This window comes from Oryzias latipes, chromosome 6 (assembly GCF_053564925.1).
Source record: "Oryzias latipes strain Hd-rR chromosome 6, Olatipes_Hd-rR_3.1".
Classification (NCBI taxonomy): Eukaryota; Metazoa; Chordata; class Actinopteri; order Beloniformes; family Adrianichthyidae; genus Oryzias; species Oryzias latipes.
Window position 1 is genome coordinate 33,691,640 of NC_136242.1, and position 18,100 is coordinate 33,709,739.

Below are 18,100 nucleotides of genomic sequence, written 5' to 3' on the forward strand. Positions count from 1 at the left end.
TCTTCCCGTAAAAACAGAAGTGTCAGTTTTTGGAAAATAAAGAATGGATCTGGAACTGATCAATGTCACGTCATGACAGACAGTACAATAGAATTGTTGCTTTGAATCTCTCAGTTTGATCACAAAGGACTCATCTCCAGTGGAAACAGAGACGGAGCTTACAAACACTATTTTGGGTAGACAAGTTTTCCCTTCTTCTAATATTAAGGAGCATTTTTTTGGTAAAACAAGAAACTTTTCTGCTGAAGAAATGTTGAAATGCCTTATTATCACCAAAAACGTCTTTAGTTTGCATCCAGTTATGTGTTTTCCACACAAATAGACTTTAGTCTACAATGCAGGCAAAGACAAAGATTGCTAAGAATATCAGGTTTATCTTTGCATCATTCTTTATCATTAATGAACATAACATTGAATAGAAAACACATAGAAGGCCTCTGTGCACACATGCACCGCTTATGCAGATGTGGCTACCAACCAGCAACATTAACTTTGTTATATTTTCTTAACTAGCTTTAGGAAAAAAAATTGTACTTATTGTTATTTTTTTTGCATCCTACTTTTAACTTTTGCAGATTTATGATGAAAAATCTGGACTCTGCCAACGGCAGTGGGATGTGTTCGAGCTGAAGCTCGTTTGTGTGTTTTTAAATTTTTTTTAACCATTTATTCAAGAGATTCTTGAAAATACTGGCACACAATTAGGATCTACACATAGCAGCATAAAAAGAGATTATTGGCATGGACTTTTATAGATATTTACGTCATTTTTTTCTGCTTAAACTATCACAAAGGCATCAGTGCATCTGCAACAATATGTTTCAAATTGCAGATGATAAATCTGCTGTTTGCTTGTAAACGTGGAGGTATTTTTTTTTCCTTGTTGAACCCAAACAATCACACCACGACAGAAGATTTTACGCATAAAATGTACAGTTTGAGCTTATATCCATTAATCAACAAACCGAGCAGAATAACAACAAATAGTGTGACCTTAATAGACAATCTATTCACAAACTGCCTAAAAAACAGAATAAAAAGTGGATTCCTGATGACCGACATCATTGACTACCTTCCGGTATTTTTCAAACTATGAATGTGTTTGTAGAGAAATTAAAGAAAAAAGGCAAATAGTTTACAGCAAAGAACTAACAGAGGAATCAATAAATGCATTTAAGTCAGAACTAAGCACAAACCTGGAAAACTCTGAATGAAAGTAACGATGTCAACTCAGCTTATGAAAAATGTATGCAGGAATTTACATCAAAAACTGCCCACTTACAAATCCTGTAACAGAAAACAATACAAGAAAAACCCATGGATGACAACCGGACTGGGAAACGCATGCAAAAAAATAACAATTTATACAAACAATTCTTAAAAAAAGAACTGTTAAAGCGGAGCAGCTAACCAGTATCATGAGAACATGCAAAAAAGACTATTATATAAAAATATTAGATACAAATAATAATAAATCAAACACTAGAGAAATTTGGAAAGTATTGAACAGTGTCATTAGAAAACACACAGAGAAAACTAATTATCCAGACTCTTCAGTTGGTAAAAATGAGATATGCAGCAATGGTCAAGATATGACTAAGGATTTTGCGACAATAGGGCCAAAGTTAGTCGACGTAATAAACTGTACTAATAAATCAGAAACTGTTGAACACTGCATGAAGAGAAATCCAAACTCAATCTATTTGAATCCCATAGAAGCAAAAGAAATTCTAAAAATCGTCAAAGAATTCAAAACAAAACATCTACAGACTGTCACAGAACTAAAATGATGGTGATAAAAAAGGTCATTGATTCCATTGTTGACCCGCTGACCTACATTTACAATTTATCCTTTCAAACAGGAACATTTCCACAAAAAATGAAAATATCCAAAGTGATTCCACGAGATAAATCAGGGGACAAACACCAACTAACAAACTACAGACCAGTGTTACTCTGCCAGTTCTCTAAAATACTGGGAAAAGGATTCCTCATGAGGCTGGAAAGTTTTATAGAAAAACACAAACTAATATCTGACGACTAATATGGTTTCAGAAAAAACAGATCAACCCTGCTAAATTTAAGCTGTGGAGTTCCACAAGGGTCAATATCAGGCCCCTCCCTGTTCATCCTTTACATTAATGACATCCACATGGTGTCAAATACACTCAAATACTTTTTATATGCCGACGACACAAGTATAGTCTATACAGAGGAGAGCCTCAGTGAAGTAGTAAACATGGTAAAATACAGAATTAGGGAATGTAAAACAATGGTTCCACAAAAATAAACTCTCAATGTTAACAAAACTAGTTTGGGGAAATACGTATAAAACAATTCCAATAAACATACAACAAATGTTCAAGAACAGAGAAGGGAGTTAGAGTTAAGAATTCAGCAGAGCATTCGTCCTACACAAAAGAAAATGTTCTTATTATTTTGTGGTGTGGATTTACGGAACGGATTGGATGACGGTTTAAAAATAAACAAAAGTTTGCATACGTTCAATAAAACCTACAGGATGTCACTAATGGAACTGTACAAGAAATGATAAAAAAAAAGTCCCTTCTGATAGGTGCTATGCAGAATGTGATGTGACTATTTTAAACAAAACTGTAAATAGAAATATGCAGATCATCAGCTGTTACAAAAAAGGGGCGGGGTCATCCCAGATTTCTCTTCACCCCTTTTTCAAGCACACTGTCTTGTTTCCCTCTCTACTCTCTAACCCCTGAAGGACTAAATAGTGCAGAGCCGTCCAGTATTCGGGATTTTAACCCAAATGGAAAAATATGACATCACCCATTTTCAAAAGTAAAAACACGTGTGAACATTTTACAAAAACTGTTGATGATGAAAACTTAGATGATTGTTGAAAATAAATGTAAATACAGTTGAGAAACCCCTCAAACGCAATGAGCACAGATGCACAATCGTTCTTTGCAGAGACTTCTGGGAAATTTCCAGGGCTCTGAAATTTGGAAAAGTAGATACGCACACTCCAAAAAATGGCAAACACACGATATAGTGCACTAAGTAGTGAAGGAATTTGGACAAAGTCATATTGTTCATTATTTTATAGTTGATGAAAATGTCAGGAACTGTAAGAGCTGAACTCAAAGACCCAAAATGCTGCAGAACCTGAAGGTTGAGTAAATAACATGAACACGACTGAAGCCGTGAACCGAGGGACAATGAAGTGAGAAAGCAGAGCATCTGAAACCCAGACACTTCTATAGGCTGAAAACAAAGAACAGAAACGAGAAAATCTGTGGGTCGTTAACTAGAACCTCTTGTGACTGTGACAGATGCTCAACTCATAAAAGAAGTTTGCTGAAATAAAACAAATATCACAGAAAATCCAAACTAGAGACCAGAAAAGGATTCACAATTTAAAAGATCTTGATTTCATTTTATTATTATTTAAAAAACACCTTCCACCAACATTCAAGGAGGCCCAAAAAGCTGTACACAATATTACATCAATAAATAATGATAAAAACAATTAGACAAGAATTAAGATCATATATTTGCTTACATTTTTTCTTGAGTTTTTGTTTCAGTTACTTTTTTATTCCCACTCCTGTAATTATTTAAGGTGATTACTTAAAGGTCGCCACAGCAAACCAGCTTTCACTAATTTGCACAGGTGGTTTGGCAGAGATTTTTATGCCGGACGCGCTTCCCCCGGGCTGGGGGACGGGTACAGGGAGACCCAGACTTGGGTCCCCTTTGGCTTCATAGTTATGCAGCAGCATGAAGTGTTTTGCATAAGGATCCACACTGGATTAAGGTCATTACATATGGACTGGAAACCCCAAGGTCAAAACGGACGGACAGATCAAACTGAAAAAAGCTGATGATCAGTTTTAAAAAAAGGCAAAATGTCATGGCACTACTGACATTAACTTAATTCCCTCATGGGAACAGGAACATTGTGTCTTTGTCTCCTGTGCCGTCAGGTGATTAGCCTCTGACCTGTTTTAGGCTCACATCAATGAGAACGCTGAAAGACTAAATACCATTGTTCGAGGTATTTCATGTTCTGTGGTCGTCACTGCACAGTTTTTGTCACTGAAGAGGACATCTTGTCGCACCAGGAGACAGTAGAGGCAGAAGGAGGACAGGAGGTTTCCATCAGAACCTATTTCTGCCCGTGGTGCCAGCTCAATGTTCTGCTTTGTGCCCGCTGACTTTGCCACGTGTGGAAAATTGGTTGATGGCGGTGATGGGCAGTAATTCCCCTGCCTATCAGAGTGAGTGATCAGAATTCATATTAGCATCTTTAGCGGCTGACGGCAGCCTGTCACTCCAGGTGCCAAGTGGTCCCTTTGGACCGCAGTCAGACTCAGGGAGGAAGCAGCTTCCTTCTTTATCCTGTCTGAACATGTTTGGTGCCATTTGGAAGATTAAAAAGATCACTGTAGAAGCTGTCGCAGATTTTTAACAGTCACATGGTAACATTTAGCGGGATTTATTTTGTGCACACCGAACTGAGCATCCTGGCGTGTCTTTCTCGTTATCTGTTAGCGGCGTGTGATTCTGTTGTATTGGTTTCTCTCTCTGTAATTTCTTGAGATTAATGATACTGTCATGCACTCGTGAAGTGCCCTTAACTAAGATTCAGCAGCATAATGTCCATTCCGTCTTTGTTTCTGGTTTTTTCCTCCCCATTCTAAATGAATTCCAGTCAGCTTTAGGCCATCTTGAATCCCTCCTCGTTCTGGCTTCTGCACAGCGACGGTGCCAGAGTTGGAGGGAGAGCGTTTTTGCCAAACAGATGGAAAAGCATCACTGTGGTGCACACACGCAGATTCACATACTTCTCTCCTGGTGGTTTCATGGCCCGCATTGACATTCAGTCATTCATTACAAAGTGAATTAATGTGCCAGGATTGCAGTTTTCCCTTAAAAACAGATGTCGCCGGAACATCTAATTAAGCAACACACCAAATCATTAGCGCCTGGTCATCTCAGCCATTCCACGAACGCCTCGCAGAGTGCCTCTTAAAAGTCTACATGCCCAAGCTGTATCTCATCTGGGACTTTCTATGCGTAGGTGTTGCGGCTGTGACCTTAGTGCCCAATAACCTAAATCACTGTTTAAATTATTCACACAATAACGATGCTGGAGCACTCCATTACGGACATTATTGCAGAGAAATGGGCTGAGCTGAGGTGAAGGATGAGTCTTATCTTTGGCTGTCAGTCGGGGCATTAGTCATCGTAACGGGTCCCTCAGACCTGTGTTCGGGTTCTCATTGAGTTTCGCGCCGCAGATTTATCATCGATCAGCCAACAACGCCAGGAGATGACCGTCTGAAGATGGTGAGTTTGCCTTTTGTCCCTTTTGAGCTCGCTGGAGGAAAAATGTTGCTGGAGGAAAACAACGCCAAACGGTGCCAAATTAGGCGCTTTGACTTTTTATATTCCCATTTACTGCAGAGTAAATGAAACGTCACAGATGCAGAAACTTTGAACTAAATAAGATGGGAGAACAGAAAGTGTTTTCCCTGTCATTGCTCTTTTTTTTTCTCTGCCAAGAAGCCAAACTCAATTTATGTCAAACAAGGTTTAAAGGACCTTGGGATTAAAGCCATAAACTGGCTGCTGTCAGACCCGAAGCCCTGCTAACAATTTAGTGCCAAACCAATGTTGTTCAATATCATTTCATATTATATCATGTCATGACACACTGACAGCTACGCATCAAGCCAGTCAGAGCTGGTTTGCCCTGAAGAACTCCTCCAACGTCGGCTCCAATCGAAGCGGACTGCACTCCGCTCTGATCTAAAATGGGAAATCCATGTGAAGTAGTCAGCGGGGAGCGGCTACAGCTTTTGGTAACGAACGCTAACAGGTCGATCAGGTAATGAGACGAGATATTTGGGGGTCAGGGGAGGATGTAGAGGCCACGCCACATGCTTTCGCTGGGTATTTAAAAATGCAGACGGCTCACCCACCTGTGCAGAGACAGGAAGCAGCCCCAAGGAAAATCTGCATCTTTTTATGATGCTGCATATCTGGATATTTACAAACAAACTTCCAATGAACGAAAGGATTACTTATATTTAGTCATAATACAGTCTTTGATCAAAAGCTTGAAATTCTTTATAATCAAACTGAAACAGATTTAATATAAAACCTGAGGTTAGAACAGAAACACAGTCATCCTTTTTAATTCCATATTTTTGCTTAAGTTTTGGGCTTAAAAATAGAAAATATATAATTTCAGAGACTTTAGAAGCATTTGCTAGAGTCTATTTTTGCGTTTTCTTAAGTCCAGCTATAAACATTCATCCTAACAACAGACATTTTTAAGCCCAAACAATAAAACTATCGATTAGAGCGTCTTCTGACACTAAGCTGGATGTGTTTATGCATCAAATAAAGATGAGACCATCCTGGTCTGTGATTTTGTTTCAAAGGACGTCCATTGTTTGATCCCAGAATAAGCAAAAAAAACCATGTTGCTTTTATGATGCTAAACAGATCTGATCTTGTTTTTTGGTATCTGCTTGTTTTTTTCTGAACAATTTGCTCATCGGGATGCAGCCAAAGCGCAAAGCTTTTCACATTTGCTTCCCAAAAGCCGGGAAACTTCAGGCTGGAAATCCTGCCTGTTGGATATTACATAGCAGTTAACAATATTTAGAAGATAAAAAGGTTAAACATCTTCCTCTTACATGCATGGTTACTTGACTGAAAACATAATTTTGTCTGAACATTCTGGAAGCATTTTTAGCAAGTAGAACATGAGACACAGCAGGTCAGAGGTCGATTCTGGCCTGTCGTCCTCGTCCACTCATGTCACTCTGTTTGTTTGTGGAGCTTTTTCATTTTTCCAACAAACTTCTTTTCTTCATTCATTCAATCAAACCAATTCTGAAAAAGACGAGTCATGGAGAGACAGAACTTTGAACTACCAGTTTTTTCAAATGTGTGCCACAGGAGGTTCGTTTGATCACGGATTCCCTTTTAAACTCCGTTTCCTTCAGCATCCCCCCCCGTTCGCTTCAGGAGCGTTCAGGAGTTTTGGAAGACAAGAACAAGTGGAAACAAGTGTTGGACAGCAGAATCACCAGCCACACTTCTGATGGCGTCAAACCTCTAGAAACCTCAAGATTTATTCGATCAACAGTTCACAACACCGATTTTTTTAAGGTTACCATTGACTGTATCCACGACCTGGACTGAGTGCGACGTCACCCATAGAAAATGGTTTATTCCGGCTCCAACCAAATGAAGTCAATTCAGTCAGCATTTTTTGCCATACGGACCCCACCATGTTGCAGCCAAATGTCATCAAGTCAAAGTTTCTATGGCAACCACTTTCTCCAGTAGTGATAATGTTGGAAGGCCACACCCCTACCACTTGAAAATGGGCTACATGAAATCTGCCAAATGTTTTGGAGAATGGATGCGGGGACCAGCAGGCTCTCCTACTTTTAATTAGGCATCTGATCGGTCAGAAAATCATGAAAAAAGGAGGATTATCAAGAACGTGTTAAAAGAGAAAAGGTATGGGAGCAAGAATGGCCAGCGGACACTTCCTGTTTGGAATGCCATGTGGGAGGAGTCTCTCAGTCCAGTTCTTATACAGACAAAAACCAGAAAACTGAGCTGAATTTATCCTGATGATCCAATTCGGTCCAAACTTTTGTTTTCCACCACAGCTTCCAGTTCCTGCTGCAACGTTTCAAAGCTTTTTGCTGAAATTAAATGCAAACATAGATAAAAAAAACAGAATATTTTTGCTCAGAAACTTCCTCTCCGCTCAAATCCACTATCATTATGTCAGCGTGTGTGCTTCTATTGTGAGTCTATTTCCATCAATGTTTGGAGAAAGAATGGAGGGAAAAAGTGGTGAGCGGCTGCAGGAGCAGAAGGACGACAGGACAATTTGTGCAATCTGAGGAGAAGGCTGAGAGTGACAGGGGGAGGGTGAAACCTCCACGTGTTTGATGCTGATTGGAGACATCACTTACACAAACAATGAGACGGAGGATGACAACATCTTCTGCATGACAAGTGCATTTGTGAAGGCTGTCCTCACACAATGAAATGGCACTTTGAATCACCCTCGCTCCCCCAGAAGTGTGTGCACGGCGCACATCCCAACACGCCTGCACGCACACGCAGATTTCACTTCAAATTTTCCAGCTCGGTGTCGTAAAAAATGTGTAACTTCATGAGGTGGAAGCGAGACCCGGGGTCACTTTGTGAGAGGAAGGGAACAGGGCTTGTTTTCCAATCAATAGTCGAGCACTCTGAGGTGAGAAACAAATGCAGGTGTCGGAGGGGGGGCCCCATCTGTGAGCTATTGCCAGATTGTTAGAGGGAACTCTGCTCCCTCCATCTTCGCTTGGCCTGTCTGTCTTTGTCCCCCCCCCAACATAAATGGCTTTGACAACTCACTGGTCTTTAGCCATTCCACAGAGCTATCCATTCACTCGCCTTCCCCTTTAGCGTAATGTGATTTTACGCAGTGGAAGTGGAGTCGCTCACACATCCAGGAGCAGAGGATCAGTCGGCTGAGCAGGGAGGCCGACTTCCTCTGCAAATGAGATCTTTGGACCCCCCCCCCCCAGACAGAAAAAAAAAGCAAAGAAATTGGGTTTTACTGAGATGACACAAACACCAAATTGCCAGTATTTTTAAAAATCTACATGTAAAGCTTTGATTTTCTTTTTTTTTTCACATTAAACAAAACAGCATTCTTGAGCGAAACAGAAAATAAGGTAACGTGATGGTCTATGACAGACACCCGTCTGGGACTTTTTCCTTGATCACACCAGAAGAAAAAAAAGAAAAGCACCCCTCCATGGATGAAAAACAGCCTTTTGGTTTACTTTGCTGTATTTTCAGGCTGTAATGCTTCTGTCAAATCAACTAATACATAAAATTATGCATATTTTAAATAGTAACCAAACAGAAGAAGTTCTCAAACACAAATCATCAAGATGATGTAGTAGATTGTATCCTCAATTTCCTGTTCTGAGGTGACAGGAGTGCCCCCCCGATGCCCGTCTGCCTCAAGGTTTGACTTGTTGAGTGTTCAGAGATGCTCTTCTTGGTTGTAACCAGCGGTTCTTTGTTTTTATTAGCTGGAACAAACCTGAAAGCTGTTCTCCTCTGGCATCACCGAGGCATTTCTGCCCACAGAACTGCTGCTGACTGGATACTTGAAATCCCAGAGATGGTTGTGGGTGAAAATCCATGCAGATCTGGCACCAACAACCACGTTGAAGGTCACTTCGGTCACCTTTCGTTCCCGTTCTGGTGCTGGTTTGAACTGCAGCAGATCGTCTGGACCCAGGCCACATGACTTGAGGCCTTGAGTTGCTGCCAACAGATGAGAAACTTCCGTTATCGAGCAGTGGGACAGGTGTGCCTGATAAAGTGGGCGGTGAGAGAAAATATGCAACTTCCAGTGCGAACGGCACATTTGTCCAGAGGAGTCGGAGCAGCACATCTTAATGTTTCAACAATCTTCTTCTTGTAGCATTTTTCTGATGATGGAGGACACAGATGAAGAAAACTGAGCTGCATTTCTGATTTTTCTAAATTGTAGATCAGGAGCAGACGAAAAAATGTAGTTTGAAAATAATTGTATTTGTGATGCAGAAAGTAAACTGGACGGGTTTCAAGCTACCTGCTCCATTCTGATCATCCACTGTCAGACAAACAGAACCATGAACGCCTTTGTTTTCCTGGTCTGATCAGGAATCTGGATCAGAACTGGACGGATGGATGGATCTGATATTGTTGTTTTGTTGGTAATGTTAGGTTGGGGGGGTGGGGGGCTGTAAGCTAGCAGGAGTGTGCATAAACTGAAGGGCTGATGGGAACTGGGTGCCAACGGTCCCGCCCACAACTCAGAGGTGAATTTCTAATGAACTTCTGCCGCTCTGCAGAAACTAGGCTCTAGAACTGTGCGGCTGTGGGGCAGCGGTAGGGCGGTCGACCCATGATAGTAAGATTGCAGGTTCGATTCCAGCCTTGCACACCCATTGTTGAAGTGTCCTTGGGCAAGACACTGAACCCCACCTTGCCTCTGGTGGGAGGTTGGCGCCAGTGTTCGGCAGCGGAGTTTGTGAATGTGTGTGTGACTGTAAAGCGCTTGTAGGTAGAAAAGCGCTATAGAAGTATACGCCATTTAGAAAATGACACTGATTTTTAGATTCGAGCTAAGAGAGCATCATTTTGATCAAAAGACAACTGGGAACACTTTCAAGATAGATCGGGAGATGATCAGAGTAGAACTTTAAGGCTCTGAGGAAGAGCTCAATATGTATAGTTACGAAAGTTGTTAGTTTTGGAATTCTGCAACAATCGTTACAAAAATTACGTTTGGTGCTTTTATTGTTATTACACAAGTTCCAGATCAGGTCCTGGGGCTTTTGTGCCACAGGAACACAAAGTTTTTAGACAAACTTCTTTTTTTGATGTGAAACCTAAAACACAGATACAGTTTTTATCCTGAACAGAATTCATAATCTGAGGGTAAAAACGTGATTTTTTTTTAGGACATCAAGAGTTTTTTGCTCAATGAAAGGTGATCAGAAAACAGGAATCCTCCTGGACGGTGAGTTCTCTGTCTGATTCCTGCCTGGATGAGAAGAATGAAGGTCAGGCTGTGCACCATGAAACGTTAGCTTTGTCAGATTCCAGTTATTGTAACGATATTTGTGTTTAGGATTTTTCCCCATAAGAGTCTTCTCATGCATCAGCGGAGAGTTCAAACGGATGTCAGAGCTGGAACCCCCCCCCCCCCCCTTCATTGGTGAGGTCAAAGAGCAGCGGCAAACACAACAGCCCCTCTGGAGATGATCATTTTCAGCGCTCCGTGGAGCCCATGATGCCAACACGAGGCACCCAGGCGCTCGCCGGTTTAAGTGCAGCCGCAGCTCTCTGGCGCGTGTGCTGATGTACGGACGACGTTGGAAATTTCCCTCACAGATGTCCGACAGTATGTTTCACACTTTTAGTCATTACTGTACACCCCCCCCCCACGCACACACGCATGCTGGGCTTGGTGCAGCTCCTCTTCAGGTGTGGTCCGCCCCGTTACAGACCATCAGCTGTTCAGCCCAGCCGCTTCTGCTGCCGGCCTAATGAATGGTTTGTGTCGGTCGCGGTGTCAGCCGATCGCCGGCGCGTTGGGGGCTTGTCTGGGGCTTTGCATTTCCCGCCGCTCTGCTCGGCGACTGGCAGAGTCCTGACTCTTATCGATTCCTTTCCTCGCTGCTCTTTGTCAAAATCTCCAAGTGCAGACCTCCAAAGACCTCCGCCGTCGCCCGGCATCTGCGGCCGCACACGGCTCCGCTTCCTAACGGTCGACCGGGGCACTTTGTTTGTGGAAGGGGGAGGAAGGGATGATAGGCCGTGTGAGTGGAAGATGATTGGCGAACACAATCTAAAGCCTCAGCAACTCCCTTTCCAAGCCTGACACAGAGAAAATATTGTCCACCAACTGGCTCCCATTGAATCCACGTTGTGATTCATCGCCCAATTTCAAACTGCCAAGCGGCTAAATTGCAGCAGGTCTGCCAAAATTCATCCCAGGAACACGCAGGAGATGTGAAAAATTAAATGTCATGGTGGCACAGCGGAAAACTTTCACCTCTCATCGGGCAGAGTAGGCTCGCTTCATTCAGTCCTGATGGATGACGGCCCGGGGCCATACTTAACCTACTTAGTAATGTCATGTTCGGCAGAATGTGTTTACTTTTGAAAAATAGTGAGAAAACATCAACTCTATCAGAGCTTGACATCTGCGCATTCTTCCTTCAAATAAAGTGGCTTTTTATGTTGATGCAGAAATGAATTTTCCCCTTCATCAGGCGTGTTTGTGTACATCATGTGCTAAAGCTGAACGTGTAGAATAATGCGGGGGTCCCCCCCCCCTAATAAAAAAAAGCAGCTTCTTTAGTTCTTTCCTCTTTTTTTCAGTTGTCAATTTGGAGTTTCATCAGGGAAAGTTCAAACAGTTCAGACGTTTTGAAGAGACAAAGGTGCATTATTGAGCGTGAATGAGGGAGAAGGCGGCGGCGGGGGGGGGGGGGGGGGACAATAAGTTGAAGAGCAGAGAGAGGATAAGCTGGGGAGGCAGGGAGAGGGTAGGAGGGCTGAGCGATGACTGGCTACTTTAGCAATTAAAATGTGGGGCAAAGACACAGAGGCTTGGTTTGACCGAGAGACTGCGCCATTCATCATCCCAGCTGCCATAAAGCAGCAGTAGATGGAATCTTTGATTTGAGCTTCACAGGAACATAAATCAAAATCCAAACCATGGCCTGTCAGGACCATCGCCAGAATAACCCATTTGAGAGAAGGAGAGGAGGAAGAGAAGGAAGCCAAGGTTGGAGAGCGTTAAGGTACTTACTTTTGTGGCTTTTCACTTCATCCAACACACACACACACACACACACACACACACTTTGCACACCTTTGTCCCTGCACTTCAGCTGCAGACGCCGCCACCAGATCGAATCCAGGGGTCGTCGATCAACGAGCCCGGGCCTTGTCAGTGACCAGTGGCGCGCCCCACCCTGCTCCACCCGCCCCCGCCCCTCACACCCACAAATACAAGGCAGAAAACAAGGAAGTGAGGTCACGCCCGGTGTGCATCCATCCATCTAAATAGCGTGACAGCGACAGCTAATAAATCATTCATTCATTGTTTAATCTATTGTCTGCCCGGGCAAAAAGTCAGGCGGCTGATATGAAGACAGATTTACCCCATGCAGGTGGGGCCCGGTGCCGGGGGTTTTTTCACCGTCACTGGTTCCTATCAATTAGTAATGTGTTCATTATACCTTGGAGCAATTAAGAGCACTAATGATTGAAATAACATGGCGGCTCTTTTATCAAGTCAATGCCAACGTAATTTAAGGCAATTTAGTCATACATTTTATTTAGCTGGAGGCTTTGTGGCTCCAAATCCACCAATTTACCTTTTTTTAGTGACTGAGAGAGAAATGATTGCTCATCAGCTTTTTTTTTCTCTCCGTACGTCACGTTCACCTGCCCGTTTCTGGAAGTGATTCTAATTATACGTTCATTTGGGAGCGGTGGTGGGGGGGGTTGTGGCTCTCGGCTCACCAGCGAGGTCAGGGAAAGTTCACTCTGAGTGCACCATCCCACAAGGGTGAACATCTCGGTTCATCCTCTCCTCTATAAGCAACGTTTAATTTATTCTAATTACAGAAGGTCTGAGGGAAGGCGGCGGGTTGAGGTTACAACCCCACGTATCCCTATAGAGGGAGGGGTTGTGTCTTCCCTGTGAAGACTGTGTGGAGCGTGCAACCTGAAACGGCTCAGGACAGGTTAATGAGGCTGCGTTTGAGATGTGCATGTCGTTACGACCGCCGGTGGGAAGGTCACAAACGTTGGTGTTTACCTTAGCTGGCCGTTTCAGCTCCTTCACAAGCAGGTGGAAATGCAACGTTAGTCCTGCATCAGACGATCCCACCCCCAGGAGAAGCTGCAGAGCTTCACTTCACTTTGAAAAAGGTCATTATCTGTGTTCCTTTGCAAACACAGCTGCCGTGTTTGATCTGCTGTTAAAGGGACCTCAGCGATGGTTTTACCTAAGATGAGGCGCGGCGTGATTTAGGGGCCATAAAAGCGATGAGGTAGTGTTGATGTCTGCGACAGCCACCATGGCTGATGGATGATTGAGCCCCACAACAGGAGGCTATGAGACGTTGTTTGTTCGTCTGCCTTAAACAGCCAAAAAATCATCGCCCTGCATGTGGAGCATGACATCAGTCAGAGTGTGTAAAGCCCCAGCGTTTGGGGGGTGGGGGGGTGGGGTGGTTCCAGGGAGATGAATGAGAGGCAGGTTCACTTTATTACTGTCACTCTGCTCTCCAGCAGTCTGCCTAAACCTCCCCACCTCCACCCATCCATTAATCACACGTTACTGCCACCTCCTTCCCTCTTTCGCCAACTATTTCTCCTCCTCTGTGCTCCTCCTCCATCCATCCCTCCATGCCTCACAACTGTTTCCTATTTCCAAGCTCTCACTCAGCGCTCATCTTCTCGCCGTCTTTCCATCACAGGAGCAGGTCCCCGTCTAGATTGACACTTCCTCATTGATGTCAAGGCCCACGCAGCCTCTAAATTGCATCATTAGGTTAGAAAAATTAAGCTCACGTATGACATACATCAGCATAATTGAGTAAATCATTCCAGAAGAAACGGGTTGCTGTGGCTTTTTATGAATTCCTGTTTAAGTTTCATGCATTAGTTTCTGTCTAGCAAATGAACTGCCCTTCTTATGAACCTTATTGTTTCAAACATCTGCTACATAAAATGCACGTTTTACTTCTTGTATATGGGTTGTAAATGGACATGAGGACCTGAAGCGGACACAGCTGGACTTTAGATGCAAACAAACACCGGAGAGACAAGAACGTCTACAGGAACGATATTCTAGAACCTGTTACATTTTGTATGTAATTGAAACCAACAAGAACAAGCCAAGGTTTCCTTTAAGTTCTGTAGCCAGACTGTCTGACAGTCCCAGTTCTGTAGATCCATGTGTTCCTCTACATAAAACAAGCTCCATGACAGAAAGAAAATGAAAAACTACCTAACAGTTTTCAGGAACCACACAAATGTATCTTATGTATATTTGTATAAACCCCTGTTGGACTTGAGGCTAAACTTTCTTTATATTAATTATGTTTGTTTACATTTTTTGTTTTTGTTTTTTGAACATGACCTACACTTTTAACCATTGTTGCATTCTGTTTTCTTTAGAGTCACTTTTGTATCATCGACATCTTCTGCCTGTAAATCTTTTCATTTTTTCACTTTTTCTTTTTCATTAAAACTGATTGTTAAGCAGATTTTTACGGTGGCCCAGAAGTCCAAATCACCTCAGCCAATCACTCCAACGCAAAAACATATTAAAGGTCACAATTCAAAAAGCAAAACAAATACCATAAAACAGCATTACAGTTTAGACATCAAAACAAAGTTCCCCAAACCAAAATGTAAAAAAAAAAAAAAAATCTAATTCCAGAAATCAAATTGAAATTTAAAAAAAAATGTATAGATAAAAAAAGAAACCAGAAAAAGTAGGTATTATGAATGGATGATGTTATGGAAGTTATTTAGCCATATCTTCTGACAGAAGACATTTCTCTAACCGTCTGGCCACGCCCACTGCAGAAGTTCAGTGATTGATCAATCAACTCTCTACCACAGTTCAGGAAAAACGTTCTTCTGCTTTCCCTTTTGGTCCAAATCCAGATCAGCCTTTCCATGCTTCGATTAGGACACATTATCACACAGCCCAGCTTACATTTTTACGACGACGATTCTGCTTTACGTGTCGAATAAACTAGCAGATGTGAGCTTCAAGTGTGTCTCGAACAGATTCCAGAGCTTCAAATAGAACAGAGGCTGTTGCTCTTGGACCTCAGAGATTCCCTTGATAACAGCATCATCACTCTGGATGGAAGTCAGTGTGGAACTTCTGTTCTCCAGAAACCTTCCAGTCATTTTGATGAAGACCGAACGCTCAGTTATCGTAGAATGGACTTCTTGCATCTCCATTCTATTTTCAGAATAAGGAACATCATTTTAAAATGTCAAATTTATAACATTTACCTGACGTTCAGTCCCCAGCCCCATGTGGGAATCTTCCAAGTCCTTTCCAACAGTTAGATCCATTATGTTCTCTGAGCTGCGAGGTGGAACCTCCCCAGAGAAGTCACAGCAATGCTGACCTGGAGCTTCTGCTGCACTGTTCCTCTTGAGCTTAAAAGTGTTCACCAGATGTCCCAATTGCTGTGGAGCGCCCCCTGGAGGAAAGACGTTAGGGCCCTGTATATTTGTCATGAGACTACATTGACTCCCTTTTATTCACAAGTTTACAATTTCATTTTTGTTTCTGATGGTTAACACACTTAAAATAAATGCCAATTGTTTGGGACAAATTTAAAAGTTTCCACATCAAAAAATGGAACAAATTCCAAGAAAACAAAAACTTGGAAAAAAGAGAATTAAGCTCTTCAATTTGAGCTGAAGAAACTGCAGAAGAAAAAACTGCTGAAACACAAAGACAGAATCAATCAGTTCCAGACTTTGAAAGAACAAACCAGAGAGACAATCAGGAACAAGAGGAAATGAAAAAATAAACTTTCACAGTGAAACAAGAAAAATCTAATCTAGAAGACCTGGTGATGGAGCTGGAAGAGGAGAAATGAGCTCTGGGACAAAAGCAGCACGAAACGTGAGTCAAAAATTCTGATGAACAGAATTCTGTTGAAGGCTGAGAGGTGAAACGTTTTAAGGAAGAAGACTCTACGTCCAGATGCCGTGACTCAACTCCCAGACGTGCTGATCGAAGGCACTTCAAGAGGAACTAAACAGCAAGGAAGGCAGGAATGGAATTAATAGATAAAATTGATTTAACACAAAGATTTTGGCGCTGCACAGGAGGGAAACGCTGGCGCCTTACAGTTAGAAGACTCTAGCCCATAGTTTGTTTGTGTTTCTTTATTTTCTTCTGCATGTTCTCACCATGCACACGTGGGAATTTCTCTGAGAACTCTAGCTTCCTCTGGCAGTTCACAACGTAATTACCAAAACCATGGAGGAACAGGAGAACCTCCATCCCTCGGACAACAGTCAGTCTTTCAGAGAAGCAGAGAGTGCAAACCGCTGGATTCTCCATCCAAAGGCTCCACATGTCCAAAGGGGAACTACCAGCCCTAAACAAAACACTCTCAAGAAGCACTTTAACCACCCCCACCCTCTCACCCAGATCCCCCAGGCAGACCTGTAGCAAGTGGCACTGGAGGCAAAAGTGTTATGTCTCTGGGCTGCGTTTGACACAACTGATCAGAACATTTTGCCACAGAGACTGGAACATGTCATCGATATCACAAGAACTGTTTTATGTCAGGTTAATCTGATTGGTTCTAGTTTTTTCATGTAAACGATGAGTCTTGCTCACACAGCAGTCAGTCGTGGTGTACCACAGGGCTCTGTGTCTGGTCCAAACCCATTTAGTCTACATACCTACTTTTAAATCATTGTTAGTCAGTTTATGGTTAAACTTGGCATAAATCTAGCTGCAAAGGGTTTAGACTCTTGAGGATCATTGAAGGATTCCTATGGACCGGCTTTTAACCCCCACACCCCCTCAAATTTAGGGACAAGGCAAGTGGCTGTGGACAAAGATTGTCCTTATTCTGGCAGTGGTTACAGATGTTTAAAATTATCCCACACTCCCAGCATGCTTTCGACCTTCTCAACATCATAGAAAAACCTCCGCAGAATCCTTTCCGATGAAGCTCATAGTTAAGGTTGGTAGGGGTGACCCTGAAATGACGAGAAACGAGGAAAAGAAATGCAGCCTCAGGCAGACTTCTGGTGACTGAACTCCAAGCTTTGGGACTCTCCAGAAACCTCACCAAAATAAAACTCAGATGAATTGAACTTTGTGAATAACACCAATATAAATCTGTAGATGGTAAAGTTTCAGTTTACTTTTTGAAGTGCATAAAAAGCCTTTTTCAATGACGATAAAGAGTTTGGTTCAACCTTCACACCCTTTTGCAGCTTCTAAGTTAGACGCTTTTAAACCATCAGTTTCCTTTTATATGGAAAGCAGATTCTGGTCTGAGATTTTATTTTGAAAGTATTGTTTGTTTTTATAGTTTTGAGGGTTTCTTTCTTGTTATTTGTGTTAATGGACATTTAGGCTTAAATTTGAATATTCAGACAGTTTCTTCATTTAAAGCTTATTTGTTTTATTTAATAATACAGAACATGAATGTTGTTGTTGTTTCCCTTTCAGCTTTTCCCATCAGGGGTTGCCACAGCGAATGAGTCGCACGGTAAATTTGGCAATGATGTACGCTGGATGCCCTTTCTGATGCAACCCTCTCAAAGCAACCGGGCTTGGGACTGGCACAGAACTAGAGAAGGGAACAGGGAGCAGCCTGGAGTTGAACCCTGGTTTCACGGATGGAAGGCGCTGCAAACCAGCACGAGCTAAACCGGCTCCCACCAATAACACAGAACGTTAATGAATCCTGTAATTTGTTTTTTAGGTTAGATTCGTTCTTATCAC

At 42.5% G+C, this 18,100-nt stretch overlaps 1 protein-coding gene across 1 annotated transcript in view; it reads right to left on the reverse strand.

Annotated features, from left to right (window-relative positions):
- The window catches only part of tshz3a (teashirt zinc finger homeobox 3a), a 39,916-nt gene extending 24,158 nt beyond the window's left edge, over nt 1-15,758 (reverse strand). Inside the window, exon 1 of the mRNA XM_078949423.1 lies at nt 15,628-15,758. The gene's annotated coding sequence lies outside the window, so the exon portion shown is untranslated. The remainder of the gene's footprint in view (nt 1-15,627) is intronic.
- Nucleotides 15,759-18,100: the final 2,342 nt, after the last annotated feature.